At 38.8% G+C, this 19,506-nt stretch overlaps 1 protein-coding gene across 7 annotated transcripts in view; it reads left to right on the forward strand.

Moving 5' to 3' along the window:
* esr2b (estrogen receptor 2b) overlaps nt 1–19,506 on the forward strand; it is a 98,069-nt gene that overhangs the window by 62,266 nt on the left and 16,297 nt on the right. For 4 of the 7 annotated variants that reach the window (XM_079370262.1, XM_079370267.1, XM_079370265.1 and 1 more), the window contains exon 1: nt 11,336–11,549. The exons of 1 other annotated variant lie outside the window; for it this stretch is intronic. The gene's annotated coding sequence lies outside the window, so the exon portion shown is untranslated. Of the gene's footprint in view, nt 1–11,335; nt 11,550–14,645; nt 14,764–19,506 lie in introns of those variants that run through there. 2 more of the 7 variants (XM_079370263.1, XM_079370266.1) reach the window with 1 other exon arrangement.

Below are 19,506 nucleotides of genomic sequence, written 5' to 3' on the forward strand. Positions count from 1 at the left end.
ATATACTCGTATCCGATCCTTTTCTATACATCCTGAATAGAGTTCATTTATCATTGTTGAACACCAACAGATGATGAGTAGCTGTCTGTTACGGAATGTCAATTCTAAAATGCTTGTGTTAAGAATTTCACATGCTAAGTTAACATGAAGACGTGGAGGAAATGGTCAGTCCTTTGTGTCCTCAGAATAGTGTTCAGGGGATGTGGAAGTTAAAGTGTGAGCAAACAAATTGTTTTTTTTAAAACTAATATCTGAAGTATAAGTGATCAGCCTGTCTTGGAGGAGGAACAAAGAGAGATGCTGTGCATGATTTAGCTTAAGCCGATTGTATGGCTTTCTTTACTGCTATAAATCCCCTAACTGTACATACCCTGTGCCTGTTACATTTAAGAAACACAGTGCAACTAAGTGCATCACAAAAGCAACAGCATCATTTTTACCTTCCACATCTGCTGTTTTACTTTCCCCAGTATTTCATGCTTAATGTCAATTATTTTACAGTCTTTATTCAATCGTATTTATTTGTGTTATTTAGACTCACTGAATGTGCTATAAAGGGTTTCAGGAGTTGTCTAACAAACTGTGGACTGAAAAAGAGTCATTAACCCAGTTTGGGCTCTTATTTTTTTAAAGATTTGACCATAACAAAGCTGTAATAATAATAAGGCTGGTTTACACACTAGATGATTTAAGGGCCATTTTTTCACAATCTACAGAACAATTCTTGTGAACAAAGCTTGATGTGAATATAAAGGGGAAAACATATTTAAGGTGAACTCAAATGAAAGTTGTTAAAGAAAATGATTTGAGTTTCCTAGACTTGCAGATTAGTATACTCTGAAAGAAGTAATATTTGAATAAAATACACATATTTTGCTTGAGCAAAGAACGTGTTCATGTCTGGAACATTCCTATTCAAAACATCTGTGCTTGTTTGGCTCTCTGATGTCTTTAATCCTTCTCATATTTCAGTGTCATTCAGAATACTGTAAATCCTTCTATAGGCATGACGTGAAAGCCCGTCCAAGGCTTTAAAACTGGACCTTTTGACAATGACTTTATTATGTGCTTCTCCATCTTCTGAGATGCTGACAACATTTGACTATAAATTATTATTCAAGGTCTTCATACCAGGGAATCATCTCCACAAAGCTGGCAAGTCTCATACAGCAACGTTGACCCCTCCACTACGTCTGAGACGGCCTTAAAATGAATTACTTCAAACATCATGAACTTGTTGCTGTGCTGACATATGAGAGTAAAATACCCGTGAAAGTTGTTGGAATGATTGAGGCAGTGATTCCAAATTAGCAGAGTACAGTTTTTCTTGAACAAAAGCTGTCTTATCAGTGTGGGGTGGATTGAAAAAAAAAAAAAAAAAGGATTTCCAACCTTGGGTTCTGAAGAGATATTTATTTCTTGGCCGTGTAAAATTACAAATACCTATCAAGCAGTTGATGAGGCGGAAACATTTCAACATGGATATGACAACAGATTATAGCACGGTATTTCTTTGATGTGAAAAATGGGGATAGGGCCAGGTAAAAAAAAAAAAAAAAAAAAGAATTTTTAGTTCTGACTTTTTACTCAGAAATCTGAGTTTATAAACTTCCAGCTGAAACTGGGATTTAATCAAATCCTGCCTCTCTTTTAATTCCAAGAATAGTCTATGCCAATAATTTTTATCCGCGCTAGTAACAATAATAATGAAGAATTTAATTTATATTGCACTTTTCAATAGATCCCAGGTGGCTTTACATGGTGTGGTAAATGGGGATGTTTTATACCTGCACAGCTCTTTTCAAAGCTTACATGCTCTGGACTCGGTGTATCACTGAGCTCTGAGGTTCATCAGTCATTTTAAATCCCTCACTCACAACTCTTTGTTGCATGCAAGTGCTGGATGGTCTTTGTCCACACGTAGACTTAAACACTGGCATATTCTAAATCTAAATGTCGACCTTCTTACCTTCTCACCTTCTCACCTTCTCACCTTCTCACCTCACCATCGGTCAGAACAGTAAAGGAGGTAATAATCGACGGCCTCAGAAGCCTTTTTTATGCTTTGTTTTCAAAAGTCCGAACTGAACTGAGCGGGAGGCGCTTTAGTTTGCTGCCCTTTAATTGGAACAAATGACAACAAGATCTGAAATCTAACGCTGCTTTCATTGGGCGCTTTTAAGAGCATGTTGAAGGACGATGAGGCAGACACATCTGACTAGATGTTCTCCCTCGTGTGTTTATGGTTGCGGGTGCTCTTGACAAATGTTTCCATTTGAAGTGTGTTATTTTAGGTCGTTTAATGTTTCATGATCTTGCATCTTCATTATATTTGTTTGTATGGCTGATCGTTGTTATATAGAAAAACTCAGTTCATCGTGCCGCTGCCTGCCTTGGCCAGGACACTGGAGGAAAATAGATTTTTAATGTCAACACGTTTTGTCTGCTGGTTAAATAAAGGTGAAATATAAATTCAAAATAACAATACAACCTCAGACTGTTTACCAGCATCACCACCTCATGACTCTGTATAATCATCATCAATATCATTAATGCTACACTCTGTGTGTGTTTTTAATGATGTCTTATTTGTCTTTCCACAAGTGAAAGTGTACATAGTACATATGCCTGGTGTAGTTTAATTCTGTAGTATTTTTTCTTCCTTTATTTAATTAATGTAAACATGCTTGTAGCTGTTTTTTTCCGTTTTGCTCTGGATGCTGTTTATACTCTTGTTTATGAGCTGCTGTAACAACATTTCCCCCATTGGGGGATCACTAAAGTTTATCCTTACCCCCCCCCCCCCCCCCACCCCCCCCCCCCCCACCACCACCACCACCACCACCACCACCACAGAATTTTCGAACAACATGCACTCTGTTCTCTCTGACGGGACGTCATGTTCCCTCGGCCTCAGAAAGGACGTCTCCTCGTTTTTCTTCAGCAGCATGCAGAAAAACCAGCTGCCGCTTTCTCTCGTCTGTTCTTTTCGATATCACTACCCTCTTGTTACTACGTATTAGGTAGCAAATGCTAATATGTGGCTTCCATGTCCAAACGTGTGTTGCTCGGCAACCAGGATGATAATGACACATGGTGACCTCTTGCTCTTTGTGTTCTGCTGAAAATCAGAGCAGAACTTTGGGTTTCAACCAGAGGAGAAATGTTCTTCGTCTGTGTAGCTGCAAACTTTGATCAAATGGTGTAATTGAGCACTTAAAATAATAAAATGCAGCAGTATCAAATATCAGCTTTTTCCCTGCTGGGCTTACGTCCAGCCATCCATCCATTATTTATACTGCTTGTCCCATTTGGGGTTGCAAGAGAGCCGCTCCCAGCTGCCATTGGGCGAGAGGTGGGGTACACCTTGGAGTCTGGACTCTTCGCCAGTTAATCACAGCGCTGACATATAGAGACAAACAACAAGCCACACTGACTTTCACACCTACGGGCAATTTAGAGTCACCAATAACCTGACAAGCTTTTCTTTGGACTGCAGGAGGAAGCATCAAGCGAGAGTGCATGTATGCACAGCGAGAACAATCAAACTGACAGGGATTCAAACCAGGAACCTGTGAGGCAACAGTGGTAACCAAGGCAACATCATGCAGCCTGGGCTTGATTAATAAATCATTATCCATTCATAACACATTTTCTGTATGTCATGCAATGCAATTAAAGCGACATATTCAGACATCTAAACTCGTGTTTTGTATTTTTAGTAGGGCTGTAATAGTGTCAACCAATATGTCTGAAATGTTCCACTCGTTAAAGCCATTTCTTTTGCAATACAGTTATAAAGGAAGGTTAGAAGTTAAATATGGGACAAATGGATACAACTCAGGGAGAAGTGGTTCGCTTGATGTCTTAAGAAGAATTCTAAAACGTGTTAAATCATGTCGTATCTAGTCTCGAAATCGATTTTCATAAAGTGGAAAAACACACAAGTGGAATCATTTCATTTTCCTTCACGAGTGAGACCCAGGCTGGGTAAACAACCTCAACATCTCCATGGCAGCAGAGTGCTGCAAGCAGTGCAACACTGATGCAAAAAACGAAACGTTTACTTTGGTCCATTCTGTGGTCGTCCATTACCAACAAATCCCACCTGTGTGACCTGTTTTTAGAGGACAGATCTGATTATCATGAATGACTCTGAGTCTGGTTTGGTAAAAATGCCCTCATTGCTTCAGGACTTGGCTTGGGTTAGGGCCAGCAAGCAGCTGAAACAAAGGAGTGTGGTGTGTGAGTCATGTTGTTAGATGTCAGAGATATTCAGACAAAAGGTTTGCCACCTGGTTTAAATGATCAGATCTCATGGATCTTCATTTCTACATCGCACTTCTTTAAAAGTTCAAGTACTTTGACACGTTCTTATTGTAAAGTAGGACTTTGACTGGTATTTGTATTCATCCCAAACTGTCAAAGTTCAGTGCCAGGCCCAATAATCGAAGGAGAGTAGAGCCAGAGGACACTGTGGATGTTAAAAGAGCAACCTGCATTTTTAAATACCTTGTGTGGGTAAATACTGCGTAACACATCAACCAATGCTTATTTGACAGCATAAGGCAGAGGTATCAATCACAGGGACTGAGCAAAGAGAACATGCGTTCAACAACTTATCCCAGGAGTTGGTTTTATAAGATTTATTTTTGGCCTTTTTCTAATATTTAGAGATTGGAAAGCAAAACCGAATAGAAATGAGACACAAGCTCTGAACTTCAAACTACAATAAACAACGCACATTGAAAAATAACAATAGCTGCATTTGTTATCGTTTTTACACTCCAGGCTAGGGCTGTACATAGTGATTACATTATTATTTGGTGGTAAATGTAGGAAGAAAAAAAAGTTTCAAATGTGTTTGACAAACTACAGCTTCTCAATGTTCTCTAAAATGTACCTCTGAACTGGTCTGTAGTATTCCTGTTGAAAACAGGCGGGCTGTGGGTTGTTATTTTTTTATTAAATGCTTTGCAGTTATTTCTTAAATGCCTTTTAAAATGCCTTTTAAATTAAAAGAATGACATCTGATTCTTTCGGCAGTTGAGCTTTCATATTAAAATCTACTTCCTTAAAAAATATGATCAGTGCTCAATAAGGAAGTAGAGAGCTCTACTGAATGTGTACCAGGATAAATTGGCTAATTAAATACGGATTAAAACTCATAAGTTACTTTCTACTTTCTGCCTGCACTCACTCACACACATGCACACACACACACACACACACACACTCAAACACACTCAAACACACTCACGTGAGTAAACGGGCCTGTGAGCGCAAGTCTAACTCGGCCGTCTCTTCTGCCTTAACTTTTTTTGTTCTCTTGTCCTCATGCTCTGTGTTTATTTGTGCTTGTTGTTGGCAATGGAGGAGCAGTGTGGGCGAGCGAGGGGCGAGTGGTTAAAAAATCCCATAGCAACAAGCAGATGATACCACTGATGCCAGCAAACAACACAAATGGAAGGTAGACCTGATCGACCAGTCTGTGTTTATCTGTTGGTATGTTTGTGTGTGTGGATGAAAGTGCGTGGGTGCTTCTGTGTGTATGCTCTTTAAGAATCCGTACTTTCAGAAAAAAATGAGCCAAATTCATCTGCTGTCATTGAATCTGTTAGGTGTGTTAACTTTTGTGTAACCCATATTCTGCTTTTACATGACCACAGTTTTGTGGGTTTGGACTTAAAGATGACAAATCTCACATTTAAAACCAGCACATTTTTTGGAATAAATAAATAATAGTCTTAAAGTAACGTTAACGGATACTGCATACTCCCAATAAGTTTAGTGAAAGGAGCAGGCTTCCATGAGCTGAATGTGTTTATCGAGAGATTTGTCACGCGTCAACAAGGATGCTTTTCCTAGTATTTGTTACCACCCATTGTCATTTCATAAATGGGATATTAATATCGGTAGGGGCACTTAAATAAAAAAATCTTGAGCGTCACTGCTTCAGTTATATTTAAGATGGATTATGTGCACAGAAGTAAGTAACATAAACTTCTGAGTGTGTTGCCAAACGAACAAGACACACAGTGCAAGTTGGTGAACAAGGTGTATTTAAATAAATAAAAAGAAAATTCCCAACCTCATCTTTAAAAGAGAGCTTTTAAGCTTTTAACCTGCCTTATTAAGTCAGGGTGTCATACATTATGTACATTATAAAGACGTCTGAACACATTCTGTTGAGCTCTGAAGAACATAATCCTGCCATGGATCCCATATCGCTGTTGAACAGGGAGTGTTACAAAAACCTGCTGCAGGGGTTCTGTGTCTTGTGGTCAAGGGCTGAAAGCAGCCAGTGTCCTGCCAGGGAATTTAGAAAAAGCCCTAAATTGTCCAGACAAGGGAAGGATTTCCACAGGACTGGAGGTGCAAGAGTTCAAGGTAACCTCTCCTGCAGCTCCTCCTCACTCCCACGTTGCTCCAGTCTGTGAATCCAGATCACAATTAAAGCGGGCTAAAGCTCAAAGACACATTGTCGGGAAACAGTTGTAAGGGAAGGAGGTGATGTCATGGGGAGGGTGGGAATTGTTTTGTTGTAAATTTACCTCTACAGTTAGTGATGAATGATTTGAAAGCACATGTAACTCTATCTTAAGGATAGCCCGTAAATTCTAGTTAAAATGTTTTAGGGCTTAAAAAAAAGTTGATGCTTGTTTTGTTTAGTATGATGAATGCTGTTGATGTAATTTTATGTTAGCTGCATCAGCGGGTTTAATACGAAAGCCATAACCCTCATTGTTTATCAAGAAATTCCCAATATGCTGAATGCATCCACATGACTTTTGCTGTTATGGACTGTAAAATCATGATTTCAAGCTTAATTATTTTTCATCCTCGTCTTGCTTCTCTGGTGAAAATAAAGTAACGCTCTATTCTGACGATGGCGAAATGGATTTGATTTCCTATGAACTTGTTGGGAAAGTGGGACTGAGCCCAGAAGATCTGAAGGGGCCAGAACCTGAAAGTGCTTGCTTGATTTATGATTAAAGCACGCTGCGATTAAGCTTGTATAAAATGATCCACTAATACCAAAACATTGTTGGAGTTCCTTCCAGTATGTTACGTTGAATACGTTCATATGCAGACTTGAAATTTGGAAAAAAAAAAAAAAAAAAAAAAAGCTAGAGATGGATTTACAGAAAGAAGGCAGATGGCATGGCTTATTCAGTAGTGAGCTTCATTACTCCAGAACTGTTTGTCAAAGGAACATGCTTTCTGGAGTTTCCCTCCTGTACTGTCGCTCACAACAGGAGATTTTAATTACAGTTTGGAGACAATACATGTCAGCTCTGATAATCCTGATTTTACCTTTTGGCTTTAAATGACATTTTGGTTTTCCTACCTTTGATCAGATCCACACTTTCAGACGAAACCACAATAGTAATGCTAACAGTCTATAGGCCCCCTTTTAGCTTATCTTAAGCTTCACCTCTGAGTACATGCAGCTGTATATTCAGTCCATTACTTCAGTAATAGGCAGAAGGCGGACCAAAACGTTGGGAATCCATTCCCTTCTCCCCAGTTTTTATTACTGCCAGAGCAGGCAGAGCACAGAGCCCCAATGAATCTAATTCAGACATGATTAAGGAGAGAAATGTGGGCAAAGGATGAATCAAATTTCATTTGCAAAGAATTTCGAAGCGACAGAATCAGAGCGACTCCACATTTGAGCCGAAACCCCGGCCACAATAGTAAAATTTAAAACTGTAACTCTGAAACTCAAAGCCATCCCTTATACACATTTCCAAGCCTGAAGGGGAGGGCCCATTTATCTTTTTCTCTCTCGTTGGTCTATGGGCTACTGGAGCAAAGGCTAAAGGAGAAGAGAGGACATAAGAGGGAACACACAGTTCCTCCCTTTACTCAGGGTTTTTTTTGGAAAAGAAAAGAGTCCCCTACTTCTGCCTCTTGTCATGAAATATCATGCCGGCTGCTGTGTCAGCGGCTAATACGTGGCAAATAGAATCACGAGAAGATAATTGAAGTGGGCAGAGAAAGAATTCACGAATCTGAAGAAGAATTCTGTTTTAATACAAGGACTAAAAAATAGATTGAATGAATCATCTGAGGCAAATAAACTGAGGACAGAAAACAAAGCTGAATACAGTCAAAGCTCTATTTGTGTTGCTGCAGGCTCTTTCTGCTTCATATTTCATCTGATGATCATGTTCAATACGTCAGCTTTTAAGTATCCACACACTCTTTAGAAAAAAACTTGTTGCAACAATACTTGATACTTGATTTGATTAGGCCGTGTATGCTACAAATAGATTCTTTTTTTTCCAGGATGTGCATAGTTTTGCAACTTGTTTGAGCCCTTGACACTCAAACATCTCTTGGCTTTAATCTGCGGTTTGTGTATTTGTTATGTTTTTATCTTATTATCACATCTATTGCTCAAGGGCTGTTTGTCAGAAACAAAATGTTGTATGCATTTATAGACACTACTGTAGTATCGTATCTTTATATTTTGATTTCAACTACTATTACAAGCAGATAATGTGCTGAAGCCAAAATTGTGTATATGAACATGTTGAGGATCAACACTTGTGTTGTTTTTTTTTTTTTTAAAACAGTAAAAAACAAAAAAATGAAAGAACTTCAGAAGGTAGAAGAACCGCTTATCTTCTCAAAATTCCTGTTAAGATTTTTAAAATTGTCTTTCATGGAAAAATTTCTTGTTTTTACTGATTTAAGATTTTGGCTTGTTTTGTCTTCCCTGAGCGCTGAAAAGGTTTCTCTGGATAAGTTGGTCAGGTAGAATAAACTGTGTGTTCTTAGCATGAAGCAGCAGAATGTGTAGCCTTGATCCCCTTTACAGAAGTGGTAAGCGCCATTAATTGATAGTCATCTGTTATTATTGTTTTCCAAATGTCAACGTCCAAAATGTCCCTTGAAATAAAACAAATACCTCCATAAGTCACCAAATAAGTCACTGTGTGATGAATTTGCAATAAAACCCATTTGTAATATCTTAACACTTAGACAATGGATTTATTTCAGAACAAACATTGTTTTATAACATACACATAGTATGGCAGCTTTCAGCAGCTTATAGCGGTCTTTTACCTAACTTCCAGTGTTTCCACGGCAACAATGAACATGTCTGTCATGGCGGCCACCTCGACAAGACACTTCTAGTTACAACAATAAAATAACAGATTTATTCAGCTTTGCTACCAGCTGGAAATGTGTAAGGTCATGTAAGTATTCAACAAATAAATATATGGATGTACGTGGGTTTTGTCCATTTTTTAAAAAGATATGTACATTTTGACATCGTCGTAAAATTCTAACTATTGTACATTTCAATGACAGGTGGATGTCTAATAGATGTTTATAGATGACAGGAGGCTTAAGGCCCACTTCAGCTCCACCTCTTTAGCTTTGGTTGGATTGATCAAAAGTTCAAGGCAACATGGCCTTCATATGGCTTTATAACTCCTCTTCAAAAGCCAATTGGTGAAGTCAATAGGGCGATGTCTATGTTTAATGCAGACTTTTACTATTATACAAAACTCTGAGCTTTGTAATAATTCAATATGGATAAAATTCCAGGTCACACTGAATGGAAACATGTCCACCAGCACAAACGTGTTGTGAGAAAATGTGTAGAAATGTCACTGAACAATGTTCTAGCAGACACAAAGAGAGGTAAGCCCTAAAACAGTCTGACTTAACCTTTTAACCCTTTGAGGTGGCCTTTGAAACTATTTAACACAGTACCTCAACCTTTGCAATTCAGCACCGTATGCTGATCTCATTGTAGATGTAAGCTATTCCACGGTACAACCTCAAACCTACCGACTACCTCACCTTTAGATTATGCAACGGGTAGAAAAAAAAGTCCAAGAAATCTGGAGAGACAAGGTCACTGTATGCGAGGGATGAAATAAAGCAGGATGACCTAATAATGCTGAGACGAGATAAGAGAGTATAAATCTCTGTCAGAAATCAAATGAAATGGTTAAAGCCACTGAATATGAAAAATGTGTAGTTTTGTAAAAGGGAGATATGCTGAGGCAAACCCACTACAAACATCACTGTGTGAAATGAATGTATGTGCAATCCAATTTAATTTGAAAGAAATTAATGAACCCCGCTTGGGACAATTGGTATGAGAAAGAAACACAATTACACAAGGAGTGAAAACATAAATAAGACCTAAAGGAGAAGCTAACATTAGACATACTGAATAGAGTTCAGCCAGACTGAATGCAACAAATAAAAACACTGGAATGATCAGTCAAATAAATGAATAAGAGATCTGTGGCGCTAACAAGACAAAATCATTAACCTATGTAGCAAGTAGTAATCTTATTGCAGAGGGGAAAAACAGTTTTGTTTTACAGGCAGGTATAACATCATAATGACGTGACAGCAGCAGAGATATATCACTTCAGAGTGCATGACCAGAAGAAGCTGAAATACTCTCAGCCTTCCTGAGGATCTGCTGGTTACAAAAAAGAGTTCAAATCTCTCGGTTTTGCACCGATAATCTTACAACAGGTTTTTAACAATTCCTGCTCGACTCTTTCTGTCTTTAACTGAGAGACCATGAAACCAACAGGTAAAAGAAAAAAACAAAGGAGACTCTCAATAAAAGACTGATAACGAACGTATCTCAAATGAACACAAGTAGATGATTAATAATGCAAGTGTTCTTATTTAAACACAATCAACAACTCGGTCTTTTTTTTGCCCCTGGTTCCTTCACCAATGGCCATTAAAGGAACAACAATAAACTGAAGAAGGCAGCAAATAAAGAGAATATGTTTTATAGTTTTTATCATAACATCGTTGACTCCTTTAAGCAAATGAACCTCATCAAGATGCATTACAATGACTCAGGGGGCTGAAATGAATCACGGTCTAACTGAAATGCAGCAGGAGGATCAACGCTGAGGGTTAAATTCAGCTGTCCAGTCATTTTGGCTCTATTTTAAAATAAATTTCAGTTTTTTTTATTGAATGCAGATTGTGCTTCAAGGTAAATCTGGCCTCTCATGCTTTTTTTTTTATTGTGTTCAATCTCTTAATCATTAACTTTCAGTGGCTGAAGGGTGCAGAGAAATCACTATGACAGAGGTCAGGGTCTCTTTTTATTTCTCTGGAATGATGTATTTTCCATTTGATTTTTGTTAAATCTCATGGTCACTAGAATAGACACGCACGGCATTTCGTTCTGTGATAGTCTAGCGCACTTCGGTTTTTTTCGCCCTCCTCTTGCCGGGCACCTCTTCAAAGAGGGCGTGGTCTTCAGTGACGTCTCCAAATGGGCAAACCTTCAACCTGCCACTTTGAGAACTGTAGACAGACAGGGGGAACGAAGGGAAGTACTAATGACGAGCTTGGAGTGAAGAAGACCCCTGGAGGAATAAAACGCGGAGGAATAAGCACCGGGTCCGGGTGCATGTGTAGTTTCACTTTGACACGACTCGGCTTTTGTTTGTTTTGTGCTCATTGACTTTTTTTTTTGAAGCGGCGAAAAAAGCGACTAAACTCCGAAAACAGCTGCTGATCATCGCCTGGAGTGACAGGTTAGTGACCTGACAGAGTTTTATTAAATTCCTTCAATAATAGAGTTTAATCTTGTTTTCTTTATCTAAAACGAAAAAACAAAACAAAAACAAAACAACAACTAATAATAAGATGATTTTCTCATCGTCTCTGGAAGTCTTTGAATTATGATAAATTAATATGGTTAATTGTGAGGAAGATTATCTTTAAGAAAGTAACTCGTTCGGCTGTAGCACAGGTTTGTACAACAGATGTAAAAAAAAAAAAAAAACAGTCATAAAGTCAATTTGAGGACTATACACTTAATTTATTTCACTGACCTTGATTGCAATGTATCCCTTTTATAGGAGGGTATATTTCTTAATTTAAATATTACCAAACGATGTAGAGTCACACATCAGAAAGCAAAAACATAAAGCTGAAAGAACAATCTTGCAAGAAAAGTTTCTTGGTTTTTAGTGTCACACAATCAACCTATGCATATGTAAACACACTTTCGATGTAAAAGATGTAAACTCGGGCCTTTTTTTTCTTTAATAAGTAAAAAAAAAGATCTTCAGTTTCTCGGATAGGCAAAAAGGCAAGACTAAAATATTCTTTTAATTTTACAGTTACATTTTTGTTTCACGAGTGTGAAGAAAGTGTCAGAATTTGACTTTATAACGACGGAAACAACAGGAAAATCAGGACATGTGCAAGCTAGACACATTTTTGATCTTGGCAACTTTTTTGTGAGTAACTTCCTCTTAAGTGGAGCCGTCTGGATGACATTAGTGAAGAAAACTAATCTAAATCCTTTTTTTTGGCTCCTGTAGAGCTAGTTTGCTCTAAAAGGTCACTCAGTGCAGCCTTAACGAAGACGACTGTTTCATCCATGATTCACTGCCTCTGCTCAGATGCTCTGCAGACAATTTGTGGACTCAATTATATCCTTCTCTGCAGCTGATTTGCCTCCAAGAGTTTGCAAACTACAAAACAAAGGGAACAAATCAATCGCAGGACATCAATTGGCTTCGATTTCTTTCTTTCTATTACTTTTTTTTTTTTTTTTTTACAAAAATGAAATAGATGTTTCCATCAGATTTGTGTAGTGTGTGTGTGTGTGTGTGTGTTGGGGGGGGGGGGGGGGGTGAATTGGGTGCAGAGATACAAGTGACTTAAATTTTTTTTTATTTAAAACTTCTTTATTAATTCCCTTGCTTTTCAGATACTATTTCCCTAAAGTTTACAAAAACATTGTGTGTTTAATTTTGTGAGGGACATTTGGTTTACTTCTCTAATCATTGACAGCCGTGGTGATTATTTTATCAAACCAACAAACCCTGCTCTATCTGCGGCTCTTCTTAAGGCTCCAGAGTGGAAACCAGTGAGGATGTACAGTCAGACTCCTCTTCACGGCCTTGAGACTGCTCATGGTGTAATAATAATCTTGCTTTAATTTTAAATACCAGATTCCTTTTCCACTCGTGAATAACTGAGCTGTGTGGGAGGTAGAAGTGTGTGTGTGTGTGTATGTGTGTGTTGGGAGGGGAGGATGGAGGGAAGTCCTGTTGTTACTAGAAATAAAAAAAGTCGGAATTTAAGAACTTCCTTTTTTGGACTCCGGGTTTCGCCCACATCGAAAAGAATTTCAGCGGCCGGTGCCGAAAGTTAGTCAAGGTCACATTGCTTGACGAGCTAAGATACCCCCCCTCGTCCACGCCATCGTCAGGGCGTCCATCACTAAAGATACCGGAGTACAGAGCGTAACTAAAACACGGCTGTAGTGAACAGAAAAGCGGCGCCGCACGATTGTTTTGTCAGTGTGTGTTAACAGGCTGCAGAGTTATGAGCATGGTGGGCCTTAGTTGTAATTAAAGTCTCTGTGTTCTCTGTGTTTAGTAAATATCCTGTACTAGTGCTAGTTCACGCTTTAAGCCAGGTTAATCAATCTAGAGACCTTAATGCACTAATTTTTTTAAGGCCTCTTTCCTGCTTTATACACAATTCAACACAGCATCATATTTAACTCACTTATCTTTTTGTAAAAACAGTAAACGTAACAAAACATGATGCAGACTCATCAGAAAAAGGGAGACCTGCGTCTTGTGCTTTATACCAAGCTGCCGAAAAAAGTATGTGATCACGACCTAAAGTGATACAACGATGTATGTATCATGAAGTCTCACAGCCTCTAATGTTCTGAAATGTAGGAACAGCACTGTAGAGTTGAGTCTGCAGTTATCATGTCAAACAGATCAATCAACACGAAGATCCTCAACGCGCCGCATTATAATACAATCCAGATGAAGTCTTTCACAGCACGTGGAGAAGTCGTTTATGCATTATAATAATGAGGCCATCTGAATTCAGAAGTGTCATTGGAGCAATAGTGAACCTGTGTACCACAGGCACCTTGCACTCGATAAGCCACGCATTAAAACATATGCTTGTACGTGCAAAGTGGAAAATTAGTTTTCTAAGTGGCAAGTGAACACCACTTGAAATCTGATGGCCCCCCCAAAATTCCTAAATCTAAAAAGTATTCAAAAATGTGTATGCGACAATTACAAGTCTTTTAAGATTGTGATAAATCCGGATTCTATTTTGTAATCAGTTTACAGTACAACACTATACTCCATATAAAGTGGTTTGTTGAATCTATATATATAATACGGGTGAACTTATTCACCTGTTCGCTCCGGTTGAAACCAACCTGCTGTCTGTCACACAGACACATTTCAAGACTTGTGGTGATCAGAATGAAAATGAGGAACACATCAATTGGGATGATGGATCTGATCCAGCTTATTCAGAAAGGATTTCATTCTGATTGAGAGGGGTGTTTAAAGCTGATCGTTTTCTCCATGGGTCAATGCTTGCTCTGATCGTTGCTTCCTGGTTGGGTTAAATCTAACCGTGCGTGTCTGCCTCTCTTTTTCACTGCAAGTTTCAGTATGTCCTCCTGCTCTGTTCCCTGTTTATCAAATGCAGGACCAGAATGTTCAGTTGAGCTTGCAACCTAAGTGGGAGAAAAGGGGAAAAAAAACAACTATGGGTTTGCAGTAAACAATGTCAAATTCAATTCAAATTCAATTCAAAGAAAACGTTTTTTTGTCCTCGGAGGGGCCAATTCAAGTCACAGGTGCAGGGGTGAGCGGAGGAGCAACATCTGGAGGCACACAGCGACATGTGGAGTCCATTTGCAGGGGGACTTTCAGGAGTTTTTCAAAACCTGAGACAAAAATAATCATGGTGAGAGAAATACTCAGCAGGACCTGAGCTCTGCTTCAACTGAATCTTTATTGACACACGCTCATTGACAGAAACACGTAGTTGATGTCCCAAAGAACATAGATGAATTCCTCACAAGTTCAAGCACATTTATGTTTCTATGGTGGGGGATGCCTTTATTGGATAGGACTGTGGACTGACGTGTAAAGAAAGATATTGACTGGCTTAAACTGAAACTGCGGCAGTCAAACTTAATGGGCACCATTAAAACAGACTGTTCATGCACAGTCATGCTGTCTGAAAACAGATGCTGGTAAAGCTGATACAAAGTGTCCAAATATTTATAAAAGTTTGTTAATGTTTTGAGGAAATACATTCAGAAGTAGTAAAGGATGTGTGAATCTTTAAAAGAGAACAAACCAAATGTAGAAGATGTGATGTCTTGTCGCTGGACCCCAAATAGTGTACCGAATGGATTCCTACAAAAGGTCCCTGTTAGCTGGTAAGACAGTCCGCTGCCCTGCTGCTGATTTTTGAGTATTGTTTCCATTGTCACTTGATATTGTTAGTTTTTATTCATTGATATGGTCTCTGGGGGCATTGGAGTACAGCTCTGGTCTGTGATTCTTCTCGACGAAGGCAGAGTGTCGGAGCTTTTATGTTTAGTAACGCAGAGGTTGGATGAAGCTCTAAAATGAAATCAAAAGAATCCTCTTCACGATGAACGATGATCAGTGAGCAGCAATCATGTAGTAACTTGTTTTCTCAACCTTCTCAAGTAAGCCTCTCGTAACATTAATTCTTCACTCATACGAATTTTTAGGATCACGTCCTCCTTTGTCTTCTTTTCACTCAGCGACGAGATGAAGTGGAGAAAACAAGAGAGGCGTGTTTTTTTCTCCTGAGGCAGGTGTGCTGAAAATGTTTCCCTCAATACAAACTCATTTCCACGTTTCGTCAGCGGATGTCATTTTGTGAAGGACGACTCCTTTTTAAAACTTGTGAAATCTTTCATTCTTTTACGCATACAAATCATAAAGTTCAAAGTGTTGAAGATTTGCACAAATGTTAACAGTTTTTTTTTTTTTTAGCCGTTAGTGGAGAGTTGTGATACCACTGAAGGGGGTTACAGTGTTTAACGGTGATCCTTTCACTACTAGTCAGAGCCAGAAAGCGCTTCTTTTAATTGATTTGCGAGGAGAAGGCGGAGCACTTTGCTTCGTTAGCGTGTGAGACCGCTGGCTCTGCTCTTGAGTGTCAGAGCAAAACATGCAGGAGATCGATGGCCTGGTTGTCTGTCACGAATCACAACTTCACACTCCATGTATTTATCCGTTCCTGGGAGGTTGTCCAATTTGTGTCGCCCCGTGAGTAGACTACAACCAAACGTGTGACTGTAAACCCGTGATGACAATCGTGTATACCCCCCTCCTCTATCTCATTTTAAGTCACTTATATTTGATAATTTATAATGCATACATTTCTGGCGATAATGTAACAAAGAAAAGCTCAAATGAACCGAAATAAATTCGACAAAACTACAGAGGAAAGGCATCTTAGCTGTGAAGTTACGTGAAATTAAAAATCAGTTCTGCTCTATTGTCCAGTATTTCCCATTGATGAAACAATTCAGGTTTTTGATTACTAAATTGCAACAGCTCAGAAAACAAATCTCCAACGTCACTCTACCTTTTGTACTTTTGTCATTTTGACTCTGAGATTTGTGTCCCGGTGTGTGATCTTCACAAGCTTGAAGATGTCTTAGGGGTGTAAATATTGCACTTTGAACTGGCAATATGAAAAGTAAAATGAATAAGCTTTGACAATGAAAGTTAGAACATTTAAAAGAAAAAAAGAAGAGTAAAATGTTTATTTAAGTAATTCAATATCAGATATTAAACTGTACAATATCTCTTTGTCTGAAGGAACGAGACGGAAGTAGAATAAATTGCTCTCTGAGCATGTCATACTTTTTTTTGAGGTACAGTACTACAGCAGACCTGTCAGGCATGTAGACCATTCAGCAGCTCTGACAGCGAAATTGACTTGAAATCCAGACATTATAATAGGCTTGTCCATTCGTGCTTCTCACTTTTTTTTTCTATTCCTCTGTGAGCCAGAAGCAGCTCCCTCCCAATCCTCCAGCTCCTCCTGCTCCCATGTAATCTGTCCACCTCTTCAATTCAGCCGAGTTCCTCTCCTCCAGCAGCTCCTTGTCGTCTTTGTGGAGCTGAGAGAATGGAGGGAAAGAGTCCGCCTAATGGTTTTGCTGGGGGTCTTTGTGTTTCGGTATGTGCTGCTGGCTGGGAGCCTTTTTCTGAGCGGGGAGGAGGGCTCCATGCTTCTTTTATACACCAGAAATAAACAGGTTTTTGATACATTGGCCTGCAAAAAAAAAAAAGTCCTCAATGGAGAGACATGTTGTACTTTCATTCACCCAGGTTCAGCTCTTGTTTCATGCAACAAGCGAGACATTTCTTGTTGCTCACATATGCTTTGTTAAAGCAGTGTGTGCCCTCTGGAACCGTGTCTTCCATCTTCCTAAGGCGACAGATCTGAGCTACATTTGTGCTTTAGTTTCTTTTCCAAACAAGCTTTTTCTTCTTAAGAAATCTCTTTATTAAGAGAGGAAAAGCCTGCCTTTTTTTTTGTGTGAACAAGGTCCTGTATGGACTTCATCTCTTTGACTAAACTCCTCAGGGTGTTCCAGAGTTTTTTAAAATGATTGTCCATTCATGAATCCCAGTAGGGTTTCAATTTAGTACAACAAGTTGGTATTGGATGTTGAAATACATGTTCTGAAGCCCCTGTAGTGTCCATAAGCGAACAAGATCTATTCACTCTCAGACTTGTTAGCGAACATAAGTTCGAGTTGAGAGCTTCACCAGAGTATTGAATATCAACGAAGGATTACAAATTGTATGTCTCAATAAGGGCACTGTCACACTGGCTGGTGCACCAGGACTAACTGTGCCCTACATACTGTTGTCGTAATACAACAAATGTATGTTTTTATGTTATATATGAAGCGTGCTCAGTTTACAAACAGACCGACACCTTTGTCTTCGCTTATTTTGAACAGCTAAAGTCTTTGGCATTTGGTCTTCCCTTTAACGGTTGTGGTGAGCTGAAGTGAGACGTTCACTGGCCGTGGTGAGTATCAGGTACCCAAATAATAAGAAAAAAATCCTAAACTTAATAATTGATTGCCTACCTGATAAGTGAATATCTGAATTTTCAGGTTCAGCCCCACAAATAGAAAAAGTGCGTATAAACAAGGTCTTCCTTTTTTATGTAGAAGTCCAGTGAATTATTATTTCTGTATTATTTTTTTTACCTTGGTGAATAAAAAGTTTTAGTTAAAGGCAGTCTTGGACAGTGTCATGACTTGATTCAAAGTATCGATGCTGCTGTGGAATTCTGTCAAATTATTACTTCAAAGCACTGGTGTACTTAAATACTTATAAGAATTCAAACTACTTTTTAAAAATGTGCAATCAAGAACAAACAGGTATACATTCTGCTACGTACTGTAGGGTTATCTCATGTGGTATAGATTTACATATTTGCATCTCCAAGGACCAAAAAAGGACCAGGGGAAATGTCAGCCAGGATACACACATTGAAATTAATGTGTTTTCAAACCATTTGGGCATTTCAACTATACAATTGTATTGTATATTCGTATTCCTGGGGTTGCTAAAGCTCTCGGAAAAATAAACCAAAATATATTTTTAAAAAAAGGACTTCTGTGATAACTTCCCTATTCCACTTAACAATCAGTTTGATCTGAGTGACGTGTGCGTTTCCTCTACTTTCAACAATGAAGACAAAACCTGTACAGGTACGGCAACACCACTAAGACAAACCTAGTTTTACAGTTTCGATGGCAATAGATGACTGATTTCCTTTTTAGACGTTTTTTATTTGTTCAAGGCAATCGTGTACATCCTAATGTTTGGGGGGCTTGCAGGGATTTTGAAACGGAGATAGTAGATTGAGAATTTAAACAAAGGGAAGCATGAACGTTTAAGCTCTTTTGTCCTGTTGGTTTAAAGACCAGGCTTCTGGTATCGGGAATGAATCAGAGGAATAAACAAGTGGCATTAAGGCACCTTTGGCCCTTTGATGCCAGCCTGGTGGTTTGACATGGAATGTTGCCATGAACACCAGTCTGTCCAAAGCTCAAACTTCAGCACAGACGTTCTGACTAAACAGATACAGTATTTACATGGTCAATGGGTGACAGCCTGACAGTGTGGGCACACAGCCTGAAGAACTAAGTGAGTCGTTTGAACTGTTTGATATGTTTCCATTTGTTGGGGAGTTTTTTTGCCTCATGAATGGGCTTTGGTTTATAAAATGTCTCCAGCAGCATGTGATAGATTGAGTTTATTGTGTCTGTCTGAGTGTTAAATTTGAACAGGTCTGAGAAGATATTCGGGGGTGTGAAGTGTCATCCAGAATGAAGGCAATACTTTTTATCCTAAGAATGTGCACCATTGTGTTCTTTATACCCGTCTAATATCCTGACTCACAGCCCGGTTGTATTAAATGACCCATCTGCTGCTGTGTCGCTTGGTTCACGAACCATGATCTAGTTTTGTTTAGCTCTTGCACTTCCATTTTCACAGACACAATAACATTTTTATTCAGTGTATCAGTGCATTTACCAACAGCAGAATAATAGTGTGTGAGTTGACACAAAATGATTCTGCATCATTGTATTGTGAATAGCTTTTGCAGTGTTGCTAAAGGGATATT

This window comes from Symphodus melops, assembly GCF_947650265.1.
Source record: "Symphodus melops genome assembly, chromosome: 19".
Taxonomy (NCBI): domain Eukaryota; kingdom Metazoa; phylum Chordata; class Actinopteri; order Labriformes; family Labridae; genus Symphodus; species Symphodus melops.